Source organism: Heterocephalus glaber, unplaced genomic scaffold, assembly GCF_053883595.1.
Source record: "Heterocephalus glaber isolate CG9 unplaced genomic scaffold, H.glaber_assembly_v1.0 deba00001457, whole genome shotgun sequence".
Taxonomy (NCBI): domain Eukaryota; kingdom Metazoa; phylum Chordata; class Mammalia; order Rodentia; family Bathyergidae; genus Heterocephalus; species Heterocephalus glaber.
Window position 1 is genome coordinate 18350532 of NW_028258305.1, and position 20149 is coordinate 18370680.

Here is a 20149-nt window from a genome sequence, read left to right on the forward strand (position 1 = left end):
CCACTTTTTCTCTCTGTGAAAGCCACCCTGGGACAGCTGGAGAAGAAGTCCCTGGAACAGGAGATCAGCCTCAGGAGAGTCATCTATGGCCATGCTGTTGTTGGCAGCTCGAGTCCAAGCATGTGGATGGATGTGTGTAAAGGGAGATTGTGGCATGAGGTTTGAAGGCATAATGGATACTCTGAGGCTTGGCTTATCTGTTTTGGTTGTTGTTGTTCTCTGATTCAAGAGAACCATTATATGTGAGAAGTTGCAAATAATTCAACTATACAAAAGGAGACTATTCAGTCACTTAACATTATAAAGGTCAAGAAGTACTTTTTCACAATACTGAAACATTTCTTTGTTTTTGGTTATAAAGGAGCATGTTACTCTCATATTTATTGAGCATTTATTATGCAGCAGACACTTCACAAGATGCTTTCATTTGTTATCACATTTAATCCTCATCCAAAAGACTGACATATTTTGTTAGGTTTAATATAATTGATACTATCAGTCTGATTCAATTTAATCCATTGAAATGAATGCCATTCTATTCATTTATTTAAATAAAATTGACTCCAAAAAGGACCACTTCTGGGCATGATGGCACTTTCCTGTCACTGTGTGGGTAATCCTAGATCACCAAATTACACTTGAAATGAAACATTTCCAAATAAACTGTAACTTATGAACGAGCATGTTAGATGTTCTTGACAGCTTTACCTTTCCTTGTTTTGTCCCTCCTCTCCTGAAATAGTGCTAACCAAGATGGTTCTCTGCCCTTAATTATCATGTCGATATTTAGATCCACATTGTACAGAAGGCAGTCCACATCCCTGCATGACCACAGCCATCAGGAAAAACACTCAGCTGATTTATTAACCATAATTCAGTTTCTTCACAAGCACATTTTAGTCTTGCTCCCCTCCTCCTAGTCCTGCCTCACTATTAGCAATTCCATTCACCTTTTCTCAGCAGTCTGCCCTGAGGAACAGATGTTCTTATAACTGTTTGTCCTTGTGAAGATTTAGTGCATATCATTAGTTTGCTATGCTGCAACATCTACCTTATTTACAATTAAATGAAATGAGCAGTCCTAACAGTAATGAAATGCTTAGCAAAACATTGAGAAAGTTGAGACTGTCACAATCTAGGTCTTATTTTTTTTCTTCTCAGTAAATACTTGACTGTGATCTTTTATTTATTAAGGATATGAAGTAAACGGAAACTGTTTTTGGTAGGAGCATGCAGTCAGAGACGAGAAATGTGGAAAAATATTTCTGTCATTGTTTTTAACAGGATATAATTATAACAGTGACAGTGAATAAATATTATTTTTATACTATATGTGTGGCCATAAAAACTACCCAATTAAAAAAACAAAATATACTAATTTTTTTATTATCGTGAATTTATCTGAGAAATTAGTTAAAAGAATAACCATACCACAGAAGTACAGCAATGTATTTCTTATACATTGTTCTTATGTATAAATATAGTGATCTCTTCTTAGCTAAGAGAAGGTTTAAAATAAATCAAGAAAATATGATAAAGTACTATGATTTTTAATTCTTCAATCTAAAATCTATGGGGACCAAATCCTTATAAATTCAGAGAGGCTATGCATAAATTTTATGCCTGGAAAAAATTGTCCCAGTTCTTCTTTGAGCTATAGTAAGATGAGCTATGTAGTTTTGTGAAGCTTGTAAAAGAGAATTAGATTTTTTATCTTATTCTTTCAGATATGCCTTGTCCTCTGTTGCTACATATGCTGCTGAATACAACTTAGTTTTTAAAACAATATTCTTCAAGACAAATATCTTTAATGATACCTTTACTGCATAGTATGGTTCATAAATATGACCTATAGGAAGCTCACACATGTTATTTGGAAAAGGCATTCCATGGGCAAATATGTTTAGGAAGCACTGGTTTAAATAGTTCTCCTTACTTCTCAGAACTTTTACTAATGATGAACATGATTAATTTCCAAGAATATGTGACATTCCAGAGCTCACTTGCCCATGTCACATTTTTTCCTTAAAATATTTTTAAGTCTTATTTCCCATGAAACAATCATTTTGGAAACCAAATTAAAGAATTCTAGTTGTCATGTATAGCCATTGGTATATAATTAAAGATGTAGATATTATTAATATATACTTATTCTGTATTGAATATTTAGTACCTATGAAAAAGTGACTAAACATGCGTGAGATATTATGGAGTACTCAATATAAATGATTCTATAGATAATAGAGTAATTTTGATCAGGTTGTGACATAACCATAATACCGAGCGTAACTGTATAAGTAGCAGAAGAGAAATAAGAATAGAAGAAAACATGTCTCCCACCTTTATGGGACTCACAGTTTTTTGGAGGCACCCAAGCATGGAAGTGGTATGAATGTTGTCCTGTGATACAAACATTGCACAAATAGGTGGATTAGATGAATTCTAAAGTCTTTCATTCCCTTGAGTTACCATGATTTGTATGTATGAACCTGAGAAAGAATAATACAGGATTATAGGTCATCAAAAGCTGAGAGGTAACAAGATAAAGAAGAAAAGACATTCAATTTGGAAAAACAACAGACTTCAAACTCAGGTTAGGCAGTTATTTAACTTTACTGAGCCACAGTATCCTACTCTAAAATGGTCCTTAAAAATGCTATTCTTTTTGAAAAGAGTTTGTGTGGTGAAAAAAAGATGATAATAATATATTCATTTGTGATCATATATTCTGGAAGCAACTCTGGAAGAATCAAAATAGTAATGATAATAACAGCAATTACCAGTACCTCAGAAGAGATGGTGAGTGTGAAAAAAACTTGGTAGATAAGAGAAATGAGAAACTTTTCTCTATACACTTCTACACTTATTTAAAAATTAGAATTTGGAAATACTACCTACCCCTAAAAAAGTGATAGACAATGTGTGATGAATAATTTTGGAACATTTTTACTGATAGCAGAAATGATTTTCTTTTTTTTTGGTACCAGGGATTGAACTTGGGACCTTGTACTTGCAAGGCAGGCGGCAGAACCGCTGAGCTAAATCCCTGGCCCCAGGAATGGTTTTCTTAATGCTAATGTTTTGTTCTTTAACTTCAAAGAGTAGAGTGTCTAATTAGAACTAAAGTTTTTATTTTAGTCCTTGCTCTTCAGATACCTTTTGGTCTAGGTATTAAAATAAAAACATCCTAATGTTTTCCTGTTAAGAAATTGAACAATAAATAAGGATGGTCAATTTTTATGTCAGCTCCAAGATCTACTCTTCAAAAGGACATATAGTAGGAAAAAACCTGATATTTTACTAGCACTTAGTAATTTAATGGTCTCTGGTTTAGAAAGAACCAAAGGACTTTTCAACTTGGTGTTATTACTACTAGCACAACAAGATCATAAAAACTTTGAGTTTAACAGAAATGTTTAAGTGTGAGATATCTGGGGGATCTGTGATCTTTTGTCTTACTTTTTATTTTCCTTGAAGTGTCTTTTTTCCTTGTTTTGGCCCCATCATTTATAGACTATCTTATCCAGAAAAATTACCATCGGTCTGGCAAAGGATACAGCCAAGTCGATACTGATTTCATATAAACTAAATAGAAGGGTTGTGCTCCATCACTTTGACAACTAAATTACATGAAACTCAGCTGGAAATTGGGGCTGGTTGCTTTTCCAAATGGATCTGATGGTGGGCAATCTCATTCGACACTATTAAGGATTTAGATGACTTCAGATTTGCACATCCCTTCAGGTCAGCTATTAACTTCAGTGACTAAAAAGTTTAAGCATAAACTTTCCTACAACGTTGGAAACTGTAGGACACATATACATTCATAACAAGCAAAAGAAATAATTCTTTTTATAAAGATTGTTTATTGCTGTTGCTATATAGTCTTTACTCATGCAAACGTGCCTGCTGTACGCATGCCTTGTACGCCGAGGAAAGCAGCAGTGTGAGCTGAAAGAGCACAGTATATGGCGTATAGAGGATACTGCTTGTCTGTATCATAATTCTTGAATCCTGTGAATATGTCTTGTGTTTGTAATTAATATTTAAATTTTATTTTATTGGTACATTTTAGGTGTAAAATATAATGGCATTGATCATTGGAAATTTGCACCTTTACATAATCTCTCTTGCTTCTTATTTTTCTCCCTTCCCCTGCCCTCCCTTCAACCCCTCCATCCCTCCCTATTTACAAAGACTTTGTTTCCATTTTTCCATTTTCTCATATTAATTCCATTCCCTTCTTTCATTTCCCATGCCCCCTCACTTCCCCTTCCCCTTTGCCCCTTTTCTTCCTATTTCATATTATCTATTATATCTTTTAGTCCTTATTTACACTTTCAGTTTCCCACACTAGAGAAACTCTTCGGTATTTACACATATGTGTCCTGTTTATTTCACTTAAGAGTATCGCCTCAATGTGCATCCATTTAGCAATAAATGTCTCTAATTTCTCATTTTTTATGGCTAAGTAGTACTCCATTTTATTAAAAAACCAGTCTTTATCCAGTCTCCAGTTGATGGGCATTTGGGCTGCTTCCAAGTTTTATCTATAATAAATTGTGCTACTATGAACATGGGTAAACATATATCACTGTGGTATGATTCTTTTAATTCTTTGGGGTATCATTAATGTTATAGACTTGAACATGGAGATAATCTGTGGTCATCTGAGTGGGCTCAGTCTAATTGCATGAGTCCTTAAAAGCAGAGAACTTCATGTGGAAGCCAGCTAGATGAGGCTAACCTGGGAAGCATAAGTAGACTATACTTGCCATTGCTGGAAGGCTGGGGAAAGCAAGAAAAATAATGAGGGACATCTCCAGGCAAAACCCAGCCCCTGCTGCTGCCAGCAAGGCAACTGGATCTTAGGCCTATAAACAGCAAGAAACTGAACTTAGCCCAAACGCCATGTGGCTAGAAGCACACTCACCCTTAGAGACTCCCGTAGGGAACACAGACCTGTGGGAACACAGACCTGTTTCATCACGATTTTGGCTTAACAAAGGACCCTAGATACACTATACTTAGACTGCTGACCTTCAGAACTGTGATACTATGTTTGAGTTGCTTTAAGATATTTATCATAAATTTTACAGCAACAATAGAAAACTGATATAGCACCCATGGTGTGATAAACACGATTGCTTTTACTTGAGGCACAGTCTCTAAATTCCACATACTGTACTTTACACTCGCTATGCTGGTTTCCTTAGCATAGAGTTGAGGTGGTGATGAGGACTCCACCTACTTAGGGTGATGAATCTCAGAACTTGCAAGGTTCATGACTAGAATTAATTTTGGATGGAAAAATAATTTAGTGGTTTTGTTCCAGTTTGATCATTGTCATCCCATACTCTAGGTCTTAAGTTTATTGAAGACTAGATTTTGCTCACCTTTTGTGTTATCTTCAAGATACACATAGGCTATGCCATTACTGCTTGGGAAAGAGCATTTGCTCCTGGAGAGGCTTACATACAAGTAGGGATGATAAGTAACAATATAGGCTACCAATTGGTAGCATGGATGGTAAATACTCTAAGGGTGTATATAGAGAGAGCTTCTGGTGCTAAAGCTGAGTCAAGTTTCATGGGAAAGGTAGTACTTTGGGTCGACGGAGAGCATACTAAGGTTTTGAAAAGATCCAATTACAAATGAATAAGAAATCATGGAGTTAGGAAAGAGAAAACCCTATTTGGGCACAATTTTACCTGAAGGAATTTCTACTGGTTACTTTATAGGGACTAAATGAACCTACTGGATGATATCTTTTTCTAATGGTTTTCAAAATTTTTGACCCAATGTTTGTACTCTTAAAATATATTGAAAACCATAAAATATTTTTGTATATGGTTGTTATTTGGGTTGTACATGTATATTTGTTAAACTGTTTACTAAGACATGTAAATATTTACTTTGTAATTTATTTAAAAATAATAATTGTTCATGTTAAAATAACATAATTTTATAAGTAATAACTATATTTTCCCAAACTGAAGTAAGTTAGTGAGAAAAGTGACATTGCTATACATTATTGAAAACCTCTTCAAGTACTGGCTTACTGTGCAGTAGGGATTGGCTCATGTCTGTGTATGCAGACCGTCTTTTGTAACTATCTTATGTGATTTTTGTCTCTAGACAACTCCATTGTGTATTGGTGAGATGATGAAAATGGTTTGGCCCTTGATTCTCCTGAAAGGGCATCAGGAACCTTCAGCTGTTTTAGGGCAACACTTTGAAAACTGCTGTCCTATGTTGTCAGTAAGTACTAAGCACCTATGAAATGCCAAGCCCTTTTCAAAGGGTGGACATACAGGATGGGGAAGAAAGGCAACAACCCACCCTTCGAAGTGCTTACTTCTTACCAGAGAAGGTGGGTCTTGATGTAGAACAAGAAGATGGTTTCAGACACTGGTAGGTGTTAGGAAGAAAAGGAAGCTGGTGCCAGGATGAACTGTGATAGAGTGATGGTTGAGTGGTGGTCAAGGAAGTTTGTTCCAGGCAGTGACTCTGACAGCTGCAGAACTTGCAGCCATCAGAAGAACAAGCGAGAGATTTATACTTAGAAAAAAACTGGTACCAAGGTTCCGAGGTAAATAAGAACAAATGGAAAAGGAAGGCGGATCTGGAGGTAGACAGAATACTAAAAGAAAGAAATACAGAATGTGGTCAGGACCCATTTCATTTGAGGCCTTGTAGACTGTGGTTGGAATTTTGCATTCTAAACATAACTTAAGGATTTTGAGAAAATAATGATACATCAAGTTCACATTCTCAAAACATCCCTAGAGCTGCTAAGTGAATAATGGCTCATAAAAGAGCAAGAAAGGAAGGCGGAGAGACCATTCCATAGAGTGACATTAGACCAGATAAGACAGCAGAGGAAATATGGGCAGTCATTAGATTCGGGATGGAGGTAAAACTGGCAAAACTAATATATTAATTTTCTCCTTTGTCTGATTAAAATCCATTTCTTTACCTGACCACTTCTCTAACTTGTCAAATTCACTTTGAAATATATTCCACTCTTTCAAGGTCTTATCAAGCTTTCCAACTTTTGACCCAAACAACCTTACTGAACATCATGTCTCAGACATCATTACAGGATATAAAGCATGTCATATCGTAACTTATCTCATTGGCTTGTAATGGTGAAACTTTACTGGAACAATTTTTTTTGTATACTCAGAAGGAAGGTTAATAAAGACTCCTTATACACAAGCTAAGAATATGACAACCAGATTTATCAAAATATTCCATGCAGAGTGTATTTACTATTTTCCACTTCCCAGGCTGCCCTCTTTAAACATGCCTGCTTGCTCGCATCTTTGTTCATGTTCTCACACTGCTGATGCAGTAGGATGTGTGAGGCTATTTTGTCTGTTAAGGTACTTGGAGTAAACAGCAAGACAAAAGCAACATTTTGGAAACAAGTTGCATTGAATGACACTGGCTTCTATTAAAATTACTCATACATTAAGATTTCCCTTTGAATACACTCCGGAAGCAGCTGCTAAAATGGTATAGGGAAACACTCTTGGTGTCTAAAATGTCTCCTTTTTGACTGCTGCTAATATATAAAGCTTCATAATTACAGTCTTAAAAAATAAGCAAGTAAAGAAAGAAAGGCCCATAAACAAAAATTTCATGCTTTTGTTTTAATTAATAGGTGTGCTCATTTCTCTACTGAGAGCTGCTTTGAATACTCCAGAGTAAAAGATGTTGTAGATATGAAGAACCAAACAAAAAAAGACTTTAGAAGCAGAGACGTAGACAGTTTGTTCTGCCTGATTCGTGGCAATGTGTTGGCATTCATTGTCCTCTAGGTACTGAATCATTACCTTCTCTGCATAATTATGATCTTCTGAGAGTAGAACGGTGTTTAAAGAGTGCTAAGACTCAGGTTTCCATTTCTCGCTTCCCTTCAGAATATTGCTTACTCCAGACCCTGTTTTTTCTATATCTGTAACAAAGATTTATAATACTCCTGGTCACCTGGCTAGAGTGAAGAATTAGGTACATTTTAATTCTCATTATTTTCTTATATGTATAGAATATTTGTGGTCTTAAAGGCTGTACCTGATATACTGAAAAATCTCCAGAACCACACTGATCAGGCTTATTCTTCTCCTTGTTGTGAATATTAGTACTTCTCAAGAGTGTATGCATAATGTCAAAAGTCTAAAATGTTGTATCTGAACATTTGTCTTCAATTTTTCTCAGTATATCATATTGACTAATATTACTATGTTCTAGGTAAAGCCATCTTTATAACTGCCAACGTATATTACATATTACTTCAAATTCTGTATTCTTTTTGGCACATTGTTTCCCGTGATTATATTCTACTATTAATTATGTAATTAAAATTACTAGGAGGAAGGAAGTGTAAATCAGGTGTTCTGTGAAAACCCCTTCACAAAGCAAAAAAAGATTCATGCTAATCTCTTTGTTAGCTGGACTTCTCAGCAAATAGACTAATGAATCAGGTATAAGTATAAGACCTACCTTTGTCTTTAGCAGAAGGTCTCTGGCTAAAGATTACTGTAGTGACAAGAACCCAGAGCCATGAAAGTGGGGTACCCGAAGCATACCACATGTGCTCTACCTTCAGATGGTGTGTAAAGTGCTCTATCTGAATTCATTGATAGCTTATCTCCTAGAAATTGCTCAGCAAAGTTTGATCCTAAGTAAGATCTTTAATTCAAGTGAGTCTGAGGTAGCAGTCCATTCTCACAGGTGTGAATAGATCATACAGTCATATATTTTGAAAAAATTTCAAAGCAGAACGTTGATGATAAGAAGCTTAATTTTTTTTTTGCCCTTGAGTTGAAATATTACTGACACAATGTGGTAAATAATTTTAGTCACTCTACTACATTGGTGAAATCAAAGCCACCCTTTTTAAGCATTGAAAATGCCTGATTTAATTCACTAGTTATAAATCAAAATTAAGCTTAAGAAAATGGACTCATAAATAGCTGAGGAAAATCTAGCTGTTTTTATTCCAAAGGGATTCTCAGATCAATTTGCATGGTGCTGATGTGGCCATGAGATTAAGGAATGGTCTTTCAGCCCCGTTAGGGCCAGTCATGAAGGTATGAAGTACCAATAGGGAGGAAATACAGCAATTACTTTTTTAAAAACAAGAAAAAATTGTGGTGCTACAATAAGGAATAAAAGTGTTTACTTTTGTCATGATTAGTTTTGTTCAAGAGTATTTCCGGAAGTAAATATGAAGGATGGAAATAAAAAAAATCTGACCTTATCTCAAAGTCAATAAGACAAAGAATGTAATCCCCACCTTCTGTTAATCAAATCAGTTGATTTGTCCTGTGATAGAATTGGGTTGGTGTTCTTTTCTCTACTGAATTTAACCAAATGAAATAATACATCTTAGATTCTGAATTTGTAAAGAACAATAGAAACAAATCGGCATCTTGAGTGTTCAATTTTAAATAGATGATCATCAGATTTAGAAATAATTACTTTAGTTCACCAAAAGGTAATAGAATGTCACAAAGATGAACAGATTTCAAGAATATTTGTTGTTTATATCAAGTGCTATTTGTAATAGATATCTTAGAAGTTGACCCAAGTTATGGTTTAATTTCAGTTAATATGTTCACTCATGCATTAAGAGTGAAAATAGGCTCAGAGAAGTGAAATATCTGGTTTAAGCTGACACAGTACATAAATGTAAGAGACAGTGTTGTTAGAACTTGCTGTTTCCCTCAAATTTCTGCGATCTTTTCTCTCTACTGTAAAATATTATTATGTTTCATTGTAGCCACATGATGGTTCATATGTTTGTGGTTGGTACCTGCTGTTCAAATATACCAGTAAGCTTTGCCTATTAAATCATACACACTTCAGTCCCCAAACCTCAAAATGAAATGCTGTGAAATATACTTTTAGGTTATAGACATATCTGGAATTATGAACTTACATCAACAATCTCAGGTTGTGTTAATGGAGAAGTTGGATCCTTTGTACCAATTTTCCACCTTCATAATTTCATTCATAATTAGTGGTAAGAAAGTATTTATTTTAGCAGTGCAAACAGTTATGATAATTGTTTGCTTGAGGTCACTCATTCATCTCATTCATTTTGTTATTTGCCATGTATTTGGCCCTTTGCACACAAGTTTAGGCAGGGAGAAGTGAAAATCCCTAAACCCAATATGCAGCAGGACCACGGCTACATTCTTTTTTTTTTTTTGCTTAAATTCTTTTATTGGTACATTTTAGGTATACAGTACATTTACATTCATCTTTGGGTGCTTGTACCTGAACATGATGTATCTTGGTTCTTATTTTTTCCCCATTCCCTGTGCTCCCTTCACCCCCTCCACCCTTACCTATTTTCAAAGACTTTGTTTCCATTTTTTCCTTTTCTCATAATTTTTCCTTTCCCTTCTTTCTTTTATCCTTCCCCTCCCACTTCCCCTACTCCTTGGGACCTTTTCTTCCTATTTCAAATTATCAGTTATTCATTTTAATCATTTTAATCCTTATTTATACTTTCAGTTTCTCACACTAGAGAAACTATTCGGTATTTACACATGTGTGTCCTATTTATTTCACCTAAGAGTATGGCCTCAATATGCATCCATTTAGCTATAAATGTCTCTAGTTTCTCGTTCTTTATGGCTGAATTCTGAAAGATACTCAGGAGAACCCAAGAGCCAGATAGAACAAGCTGTGGAACATTCTGTCTCGTTGCCAAGTGGAGCTATTCTTGCCCACACCAGCCTGATACCTGTGCCTCAACCTGTGTCCTGCAGAACTGGTTTGGTTAAATTGGATTGGGATGTTTTACCCATTCATCTATTTTTTTAATTTTTTTTTATTTTTTGGTACCGGGCATTGAACTCAGGTCCTTGCGCTTGCAAGGCAGGAGGCGGAACCACTGAGCTAAATCCCCGGCTCTGGGTTGGAATGTTTTGTAGCAGTCATTTAGTATATACCACTTTGGCCCCCAGTGAGTATTTTCTTTTCCCTGTATCCTCCATCAGTATCTTCTCACAGAGTCAACATATTTCCTTTATTATGCTTATATACTCTCTCTTGACTTTTTGCCTTTTTTTTTCATTATTTTTTCATTACTAAAGATTGAACCTAGGATCTCACATATATTAGGCAAGCTCTTTAACATTGAGCTACTTCCCAGCCCTTTGGGGGGCAAACAAAAAACATAATTTGAGACAGAGTCTCAGTAAATTTCCCAGTCTGAGGACAAATTTTAGATCCTCCTGTTTCAGCCTTCTGAGTAGTGGGAATTAACAGGTGTGCATCACTGCACCTGGGGTGTTTCTTACCACCTTGTGATATAAAAATCCTTGCCAATCAGGGCCAGCCTACAGTAAAGGCAGCAGGGCACATCCTGGGGGCTGTAGTCAGCTCTGATTACACCCAGTAGGAGTTTTCCTACTCTACCCATCAATAATGTGATCCAGACACTGAAGATGTGACACTTCCCATTTACAAGATCCACTTACAGGTTTTTTTTTGTCTTTCCCAGATTGATCTTTTAAAATTAAATATGAAACTCATAAGCTATCACAGATTGGGATGCTGAGCCAATGTTCACAAAATGAACATTGAGACTGGCAGATGAAGAAACAGTGATTGATCATGGTACTTTTGTGTTGTGTTAACATGAAAAAGCTGGCAAGGGCATATTAATAGGCATGTGAGTAATTGTTTAAATACAGCTCTGACAGAGTAACTCACACTACCCAAAGAAAAAAGACAAAATGAATGAAATAAAAACCCCAATCCTATCCCCAATTTTAAATCTCAGGTCATTCTTGCTGGCAAATTTAATTAGATTGTAAAAATAGCTTTCTGTTAACAGGTCATAAAATAAACAGGGACAAAATAATAGATGAGTGATTTTGATTCTCTGCATTTTACTTTATTTGATTGTGGTTTTTCATATGCTGGTTAGAATATTGAACAAGTCTGGGAATTAAGAAATAGAAGTTATTAAGAAGTTATCTCTACTGAGTAGCTTCTTAGGCAGATTGAAATGCTTTGACCTTGAAAAGATAAATCCAGAACAAGGTAAAAACAGCACATGATATTACTATTAACATACACATAACATGTTACTGTGTATCACAAAGTAACAATAAAAATGAAACAACCAAAAGATGAAGAAAGGAATTATGTTCAAAATAGGATGACATAATGATTCAATCCTTAATAATATTCAATGACATTTTTATTTCATTTATGAAATAGAGCCTGCTTTTCTTATGCAGGATAATACAGATAATGCATTGTAAGATACTTTTTCTGTAAATTTTCTTAGATAGGCTTATGTGGGAAATAAAAATAAAAGGAATTAGTAAGGATTAGATGGAATCTCTTCTTTTTATGGTTTCAAGTCAGTTCATTTTTTTCCTTGTTTAGCTCATAGAAATGACTCCCAAAGCCAGTCCAAATCAGTACAGGATATATATTAAAGATTTTTTAGATTGAGTGTAGGTAACTATCATCCAGATGGCTTTAATTATATACAAATAAAATCCGATGCATTTTGGAAGACTGTATGTTAGCTTTCCTGTTGCTGGGTCAAAATACCCAGCACTAACAACTGAACTAGAAAGGGTTTAATGTTTTGGCCCATGATTGGCTGGCTGAAACATGTTGGTAGACAGGTATGGAGGAGAAATGCTACTCACTTCATGGCAGTCTGGAAGCAAAGCAGGGTGACAGGACCACAGAGGAAGAACCAGGGACAGAATATAGTACCCAAGGTCATGTTTCCATGACTCACTCGGTGTACTTTAGGGCTGCTTTCGTGCAAGTCAGGTTGACCAACAAGCTTAACTATCACACTATGCAAATAATATTTTATCTTTTTTATAGGGGAGGGGACCCGTTGAGTCCCAGTTCTGGTGCAGAGTGAGGAAGCAGAGGAAGGGTTTCCTGTGGAAGTGGCCCTAATTGACCCTAGGGTTCCTCAGGGCCATAAGAAAACCTGTTGTAACTGAAAAGGGCTGATGCTACATAGTGAGGGGAGGTGTCCTGAAGGGAACCAGTGGCCACTCAGGGCACCTCCTTCTTTTCTTGGCCCAGCCTTTCAAGTCTATATAGTGTAGTGTTATTCTACAGTGCCACAGCAGCAACAACTCTGATCATAAAAGAAAAAAAATATCACATAGGTTTACAATAGCATTTCAGAATAAAATTGCTCATATGTATTGTATCCCCTTAAAGCAGATAGCTTTATCTTTTCTAAAGAAATAAAATGAAAGTTTGAAGAGCATTTAAATTTTCTTATACTTCAATATTTTTTTAAAAATCTCATTTATTTGAATTGTTATCAAAATGTCTTATGTGACAAGGTCAATCTGAACCTGTTAACCACAAAGTTAAGCCTGTAAACACTATCCTGAGAAACAAGTATTTCCATTCAGTATAATACAGTTATTCAAGTAAGATACAGTCTGCCAAGTCCAGTTCTGTGTTCCTGAGATATTTATCTCTCCTGTCAGACCTCTTATTCATTTTTATGTTTGTTTTTAAGTTAAGAAATTTAACGTTTAAGGATCACTTAGTGTATGAAACCCACTATGCATGACTTTCCTCAAATCTTTATATTTATAAATTTATCCATATATTTGTCATCAAAGAGAAGATAACAATTAGATATTCTGTAATATATCCATTTGAAATGTTATCGTTGACTTTAGAAGTACTATATTAAAAGAAAATATCTTTAGAAAAATGTCATTACCGGGCAGTGAAGTTGCTGCAATGGTACCCTAAGCTTTACACCCAGGTAATCCATTGTATAAATCTGTCATACCTCATGGGAGTACAGATCCTTCATATGGCTTACACAAAAGGCAGAGGTCCTCATCATTACAGGAGAAGAATGGAGAGGAGAATAGCTAATTTCTTATCTTTGTGGACAAGAAAATCAGGAAAACCAATTGTCTTGTCTTATATGTACCACTTAGATTTAAAAAAAAACCAATTTTTTAAGCCCAGAGTTTAATCAGATCCAAGATGTCACTTGGACAAGAATGCTTCCGTGAGGTATGTACAGGATTCTTACACAGACATATGTTCTCAAAGCCACTTATTAGTGATACAGTTCACTTTCATTCCATTTACTCTCACGATAAATACAGTCCTGACATCAATGAGTAAAGATCCAAAGAAATGCAGAAACTTGGCTAGTGTTCCTATCTCCATAAAATCTCCTGTGCAAGGCCCTGATAGATTGATGGTATGATGCATTAAAGATTTTACTTATTTATTTTTGCCTATGAATTGCTTTTATTTTACACCTAAAGAGCACCATCAGAATTTCACAGGTCGGTTTAAAGATGGCGGCGGAGGAACTTCAGCAGCAGAAGCAGGAGCCACTGGACAGTGACTCCGAAGGTGATAACTGTCTGGCTTACGATGATGAAGCTATCATAGCTCAACCGGACCGAATTCAGCAAGAGATTGCTGTGCAGAACACTCCCGTGTCAAAGGGCTGGAGCTGTCGGTCCTGTGCAAGGAGTATGCCGAGACAACAACATCTATCAACAGAAGATCGAGGACCTCCACAAAAAGTACTCATGCGTCCGGAAGACCAGGCCTGATGGAAACTGCTTCTATCGTGCTTTTGGATTCTCCCACTTGGAGGCACTGCTGGATGACAGCAAGGAGTTGCAGCCATTCAAGGCTGTGTCTGCCAAGAGCAAAGAGGACTTGGTGTCCCAGGGCTTCACTGAGTTCACCATTGAGGATTGTCACAACACGTTCATGGATCTGATCGATCAGGTGGAGAAGCAGACCTCTGTAGCTGACCTGCTGGCCTCCTTCAATGACCAGAGCACCTCGGACTACCTAGTGGTGTACCTGCGGCTCCTCGCCTCGGGCTACTTGCAGCATAGAGCAAGTTCTTCCAGCCCTTCATCGAGGGCGGGCGGACTGCCAAGTTCTGTCAGCAGGAGGCGGAGCCCATGTGCAAGGAGAGTGACCACATCCACATCACCGCCCTGGCCCAGGCCCTCGGCGTGTCCACGGACAGCGGCGCTCTTCCCTGAGGGCTCCGAGCCCAAGGTCTACCTTCTCTACCGGCCGGGACACTACGATATCCTCTACAAATAAGGCTGACTGGGCACTGCTGCCTCGCCGCCTGCCTCCCCTCTGCCAGGCGCTAGACATATACACAGGTTTTTGTGGTTGTAAATGGTCATATTCACTCCCCCTTTCAGGTCACATAACCTTCCATGTTTTATTAAAGGGGAAGCTGGTGGTGAAAACAAAAGAATTTCACATGTCTGTGTGCTGATCTTTCATAGAATAAACCATTGGATGCATGTTTATGAATGTCCGAAATATTGTATTTTATAACACCATGCTTACCATCAGCTTTTGCACTTTAGCTTATGTTCAATTATTGGCTGGCCTTGCCACACATTGTACAGGTTAGAAGGTTAGGCTTGACTTAAAATTTAATGCAGTATTAATTCACAAATTTTGTTTGTAGTTATTATTTAAAACATGAGCAAATGAAAAACTTCAGATGGGTTTATAAACTTGTTGTCTTTGCTTCCTCCTTTCAAAATAATAATTTATGTAGACAAAGAGATGTATAACAGTCTTCACTGTAGCTCATCTATTACATTAGACTCTACTGTAGGCCCTTTTGGGGAATACAGAAGTGGAAAGAACTTCCTTTTTTCCTACCTAAGAGCTTACTGTTTTTAGGAAAGAGAACACATGATAAAAACAAAATAGAACAACAACAATAGCAAATCCAACACAATACAAAAATCAAGCAGCCTTGCTGAACTTCAAAGTAAGACATAAAGCAAACACTTCTGGCTGAGAAATCTGTTAAACTTCCTAAAGAATGTGATTTTGAGCTGAGCTTTACTATATATAGAATTTGAAAGGATGAGGTCATATTTTCTATATACATATGGCAGAATTGTCAAGATGTATCCAACTGATTACCCATACTGACATAAGTTGTGCTGATTTAAATCTATGAGGCTAATGGAACTTTTAAACTGGTTTTGCTTTCAGGTTATTGTTTGCTCTTTCTTTGAACATTTCTGGAAGAAGGGATGGAATAGTGGCCATAGATATAATACAGTTTTATTATTTGTCTACAGTGATAATTTTATTTCCATTTACTTTTAATGTTGCAAATAAATATGTGTGTGTGTGTTTAGTTGCATGATTTAAAAAGCTTTTAGTGGATCACAATGTGATGTCCTAAAATAGAACAAATTGATTTCAATGATTCATGCTTGCATAACATAGATCCCATTGCAGAGAATTCAGCCATTAATAGTGAATGGGTATTTTGAATTATTTTTAAGTCTCCAGATTAGAAAAAGAATCCATTGTTGTGAGTTTGGAGAAAGCAAGCATAGCTTAATGTTGGGCAAAAAACCTGAAAAGCAACATGCAGGCAGAAAGTACTAGGCTCTGATGAGCAGCAGGAAGCCCATGGGGTGCTTACTGATGCCCTTTAAGTTTTTGGATTAGTGACATAGACATAATCTTTCTACTGGATTTTAAAATAACTTTACTTTTTAGAGTGTTTGGAAGATGAAGGATCTTGCAGGTCTAACACATAACTTGACATTTGACATTAAACAAAAACAACTAAAAGATAAAAGTCCATTGTAATCATGAAAAAAATTCCAACAAGATATAAAGGATGCTGTCTCTTACTGCTTTCATCCTTGTTCGAATCTAAGCAATCCTTGTCATTGCAGGGAAACTCTGCCAGCACCTAGGTAGGTCCTAGGGATACAGAGACATGGAAAATAAATTAATTTCTCCTTTGGACCGAGCCTTGCATTCACTCTTATTTGTTTTAGAGAGGTTAAGTCCCTCTAAAATGGGAATTGAGACAATTGTTGAAAGAGGATAAAAGTAGAGTTTGCGTGGCATAAGTAAAATGTAGAAGGAAAGCTTTGAAGAGAAGGTACTGTTTGCTGTTAAGTCATTATGAAGTCATTCTGATGCAAACAATAGAATGGATATCTGTGCTTTAGCATAGGTTGTGGGGGTGTGTGGATGTGGGAGACCTTGGATGCCACAGGCATTTGGGTACCCCATAAACTGTCCTCGCGTATAGCATTAGACTCAGGGAAAGAGATTTTAGGTAGAAGTCCTGATTTGGGCATTAGCTTTTCAAAAAGAATAAAAAAAGACGGAAATGAAGTGAATAGGTCAATACAAGGGAAAAGCACATCTGTGTCCGGGCTTTCCCCTCCAAGATGATCCCCACCTCCCTTGGGTGACATTGTATTATAAGAGTGGAAGGTGAAATTTTGAGGGATTCCAACAGGAAAGCAGTTTTTCCCATCATGTTTCAACTTACCTATTCCAGGAACTGCCATCTATCTTACTGTGAGGAAGACTGGAACATTTCCTAGTGATCTAAGGGAAGATTTTGATCTCGACACTGTTTCCTGAATCCTCAGATGAGAGTCCTGAATGCTCTGCTTTCAGAGTGACTACTCAGCTTCTCTTTTCTATATGTTGTCAAAACTGTCCATGTTTCTTGTAGTGAAACACTTTACAGTTGAATGCAGAAATATTCAACCCACTCAAACAGCAGCCTCAACTCTAAAATGGATGCCTGCAATCTAGAATTAAGTGTAAAAAGCTTCTGCCAATACAAAATAACTTTTACAAAAATTCCACATTAAAGTCAGGTGTCTTGTTTTTCGGTGTACACTCAAACTTGCTGACTTTGATCCAACAGGCAATTCTTGAGCTTGGTTATCAGGCTTCCCAGCCCACAACAGATTAGAAACAGTAAAGGAGACACAGTTACAGCCAAAGTGACAGCTGAAAGCCTGACATTGCAGGAAGAGAGAAAAAGAAGTGATAAAGAAGGCATAGAAGTATATGACCACATGGTACAGTAATGAATGTTCACAAATATAACTGAATTGTCAAGGAAAAAGAAAAGATAATATTATGTTTAGATACATATATGTAAGAAACCAGGAAGCCAGCGAATAATATACTTTATAAAGATTTCCATCTAATATTTAGGCCTTAAATGGACATAAGCTTCAGGTACATGAAAAATTCATTTCTTTAGCCTAAGAAGTATCCAGGTAAATGAAGTGTTACTAATCCCATCTTTAAATACCCTAGTGACTTTTCCTACACTTTGGCCATAAATAGCCTCCCTATTCACTGGTATTTAGTAGTTACCTTATAAGAGGAAACAAACTCAAAGCAGTTATAATGAAAGATGTTTTCTCTTTTCAGTGCTATTTCAAGCTCTGGGTTGAGGCAGCTGATAAGTCACACACAGACTAGCTAGTTAGAGAAGTATAAACAGTTCTTACATTTGCATTCAGCACAGAATGTGGAGAAATAAGTCAAGGGTTAAGTACAGGGTTTCATTTTTACTAAACTCAACAAAATAGCTGCTGGCACTCAGTGGACATTAATTCTCATTTACATGCATAATACAAAAGACACCCTGACCTAATCAACCCATCACTGCGCATTTCAGTGCATCTCTGGCGAGAGAGGGAGTCCTTGTTTCATTGACTTGGCAGCAGTCCCTGACAGTGACCTTTAATGCTGTTATACTCTCCCTGGGGAGGGGATTGAGATGTGGCAGACAAGTAGCAGAATCAAGGCCTTTCCAAGGAAGTGGATTTAAGGCAGAATTTTGTTGGATGTCGACTTTTACTTGTAGTTTTAATGTAATTTTATGTACCATTTTATAGATTATTTTCTTTAAATTGCTGTCATTCATTAAAAAAGACGAGCAGCAGCACTTTTGTAGATGGATACAGGACTAGGAACAAGTGGGCTGATATTTTTTTCGGAGGTAGGCTAACATGATCTTGTAGTGAGATGCTTCCCTCCCATCTGTATAAAATAATGTTACTTCCCCTCCAAAGGGCTCCTTTTAAAAAGGTTTAAGGAGGCTTAAAGAGGGCTAGGATTTAGCTCAGTGGTTCTGCTGCCTGCCTCTCAAGCACAAGGTCCTGAGTTCAATCCCCGATGCCAAAAAATAAAGAAAAGCTTAAGGAGCTTGCTGTAATTGTCAGTTTCAGTTTCAACTAGTTACATATCCTAAGAGGATAGCCAGGGACTCTGGCCAGTGAAACGTAAGCATCTCCAAAGAGCCCGTGTGGATGCCAATGTGTTGTTTCCATTTCCATTAAAAATCTAAACTGGCATGGCTCTGGCTCCTGGAGGAAACAGGATCTGTATTCTGATGCTGCCTGTCTCTTTCTTTCTTTCTTTCTTTCTTTCTTTCTTTCTTTCTTTCTTTCTTTCTTTCTTTCTTTCTTTCTTTCTTTTTTAACTTTATCATGAACATTAATGACCTCTTTATGCGTTTTGATTTGGTTAAACTCAGCCCCCAAGAAACTACCTCAAATATTATTTTTAAAAGGTATAAATGGCTAATAAAAAGGAGATCCCAATAATGAAATGCTGTGCCGGTATTTAATGAAGGAGAATGGTAAAGGATGCTATGAAAATGAGTACGGCATGTAAGTCAGTGAGTGCCACCCACTTCAACCCCAGGACTGAAAGTAAGCTCGTTTCTATTACTCAGGAATACAGACCCAACAAGGTTAGCCCCTCTCACTTTTTAAATAAACTGGAATTCTAAGTTTTTATTTATTTTATTTTATTTAAACCTAACATATATAATAGGGATAAGCATGCCATTTGTTTGAAACACTAAGTTGGCCAAGTGAAACACTCAGGTAACCAATCTCCGTAGGCCAATTTACATATGAAATTGTCATTTTTTGCCAGAAGAAGATGTAGAAAGTTATGGAGGTTCACCTTTAAACTTTAAAAAGTACATTATTTGTTTTGGCTCTATAGGAATCAGATAGATATTCACCTTGTGAAGGAGAGTAAATGAGTAGCTCTATAACTCTGAAATTATACTTTAGAGAAAGTCTGTTTACTGACGAGGCTCTCTTTAGAAGCATGACCAATATTTTTGTTCAGTTGTTATTTTTTAGTAGTAAATGTTTGTAGGACATAATGACCACATTCCTTGTGGGGAGTTGATACATGCACATGACACATATCAGTTCTTTTGCATTCCTTTGGTCACCCCTCCCTCCCCCTCCCTCTATTTCTTGGTCCCATTCCCATTTGCAAAAGATCTATC

General features: G+C 36.6%; 1 protein-coding gene, 1 long non-coding RNA gene and 1 pseudogene across 50 annotated transcripts in view; 2 read left to right on the plus strand and 1 right to left on the minus strand.

Annotated features, from left to right (window-relative positions):
- Positions 1-20149, plus strand: part of Nrxn1 (neurexin 1) — a 1121547-nt gene that overhangs the window by 327737 nt on the left and 773661 nt on the right. The window contains exon 1 of one of the 48 annotated variants that reach the window (XM_087216079.1): positions 6121-6261. The exons of the other annotated variants lie outside the window; for them this stretch is intronic. The gene's annotated coding sequence lies outside the window, so the exon portion shown is untranslated. Of the gene's footprint in view, positions 1-6120; positions 6262-20149 lie in introns of those variants that run through there. 48 annotated transcript variants of the gene reach the window in all.
- The window catches only part of LOC147826972 (uncharacterized), a 116401-nt gene that overhangs the window by 6162 nt on the left and 90090 nt on the right, over positions 1-20149 (minus strand). The window contains exon 2 of the long non-coding RNA XR_015452984.1: positions 2356-2489. This is a non-coding gene — a long non-coding RNA (uncharacterized LOC147826972). The remainder of the gene's footprint in view (positions 1-2355; positions 2490-20149) is intronic.
- On the plus strand, positions 6268-20147 carry LOC147826973 (ubiquitin thioesterase OTUB1 pseudogene; annotated as a pseudogene). Its single transcript, XR_015452983.1, has one exon. The product of XR_015452983.1 is annotated as a ubiquitin thioesterase OTUB1 pseudogene (transcript).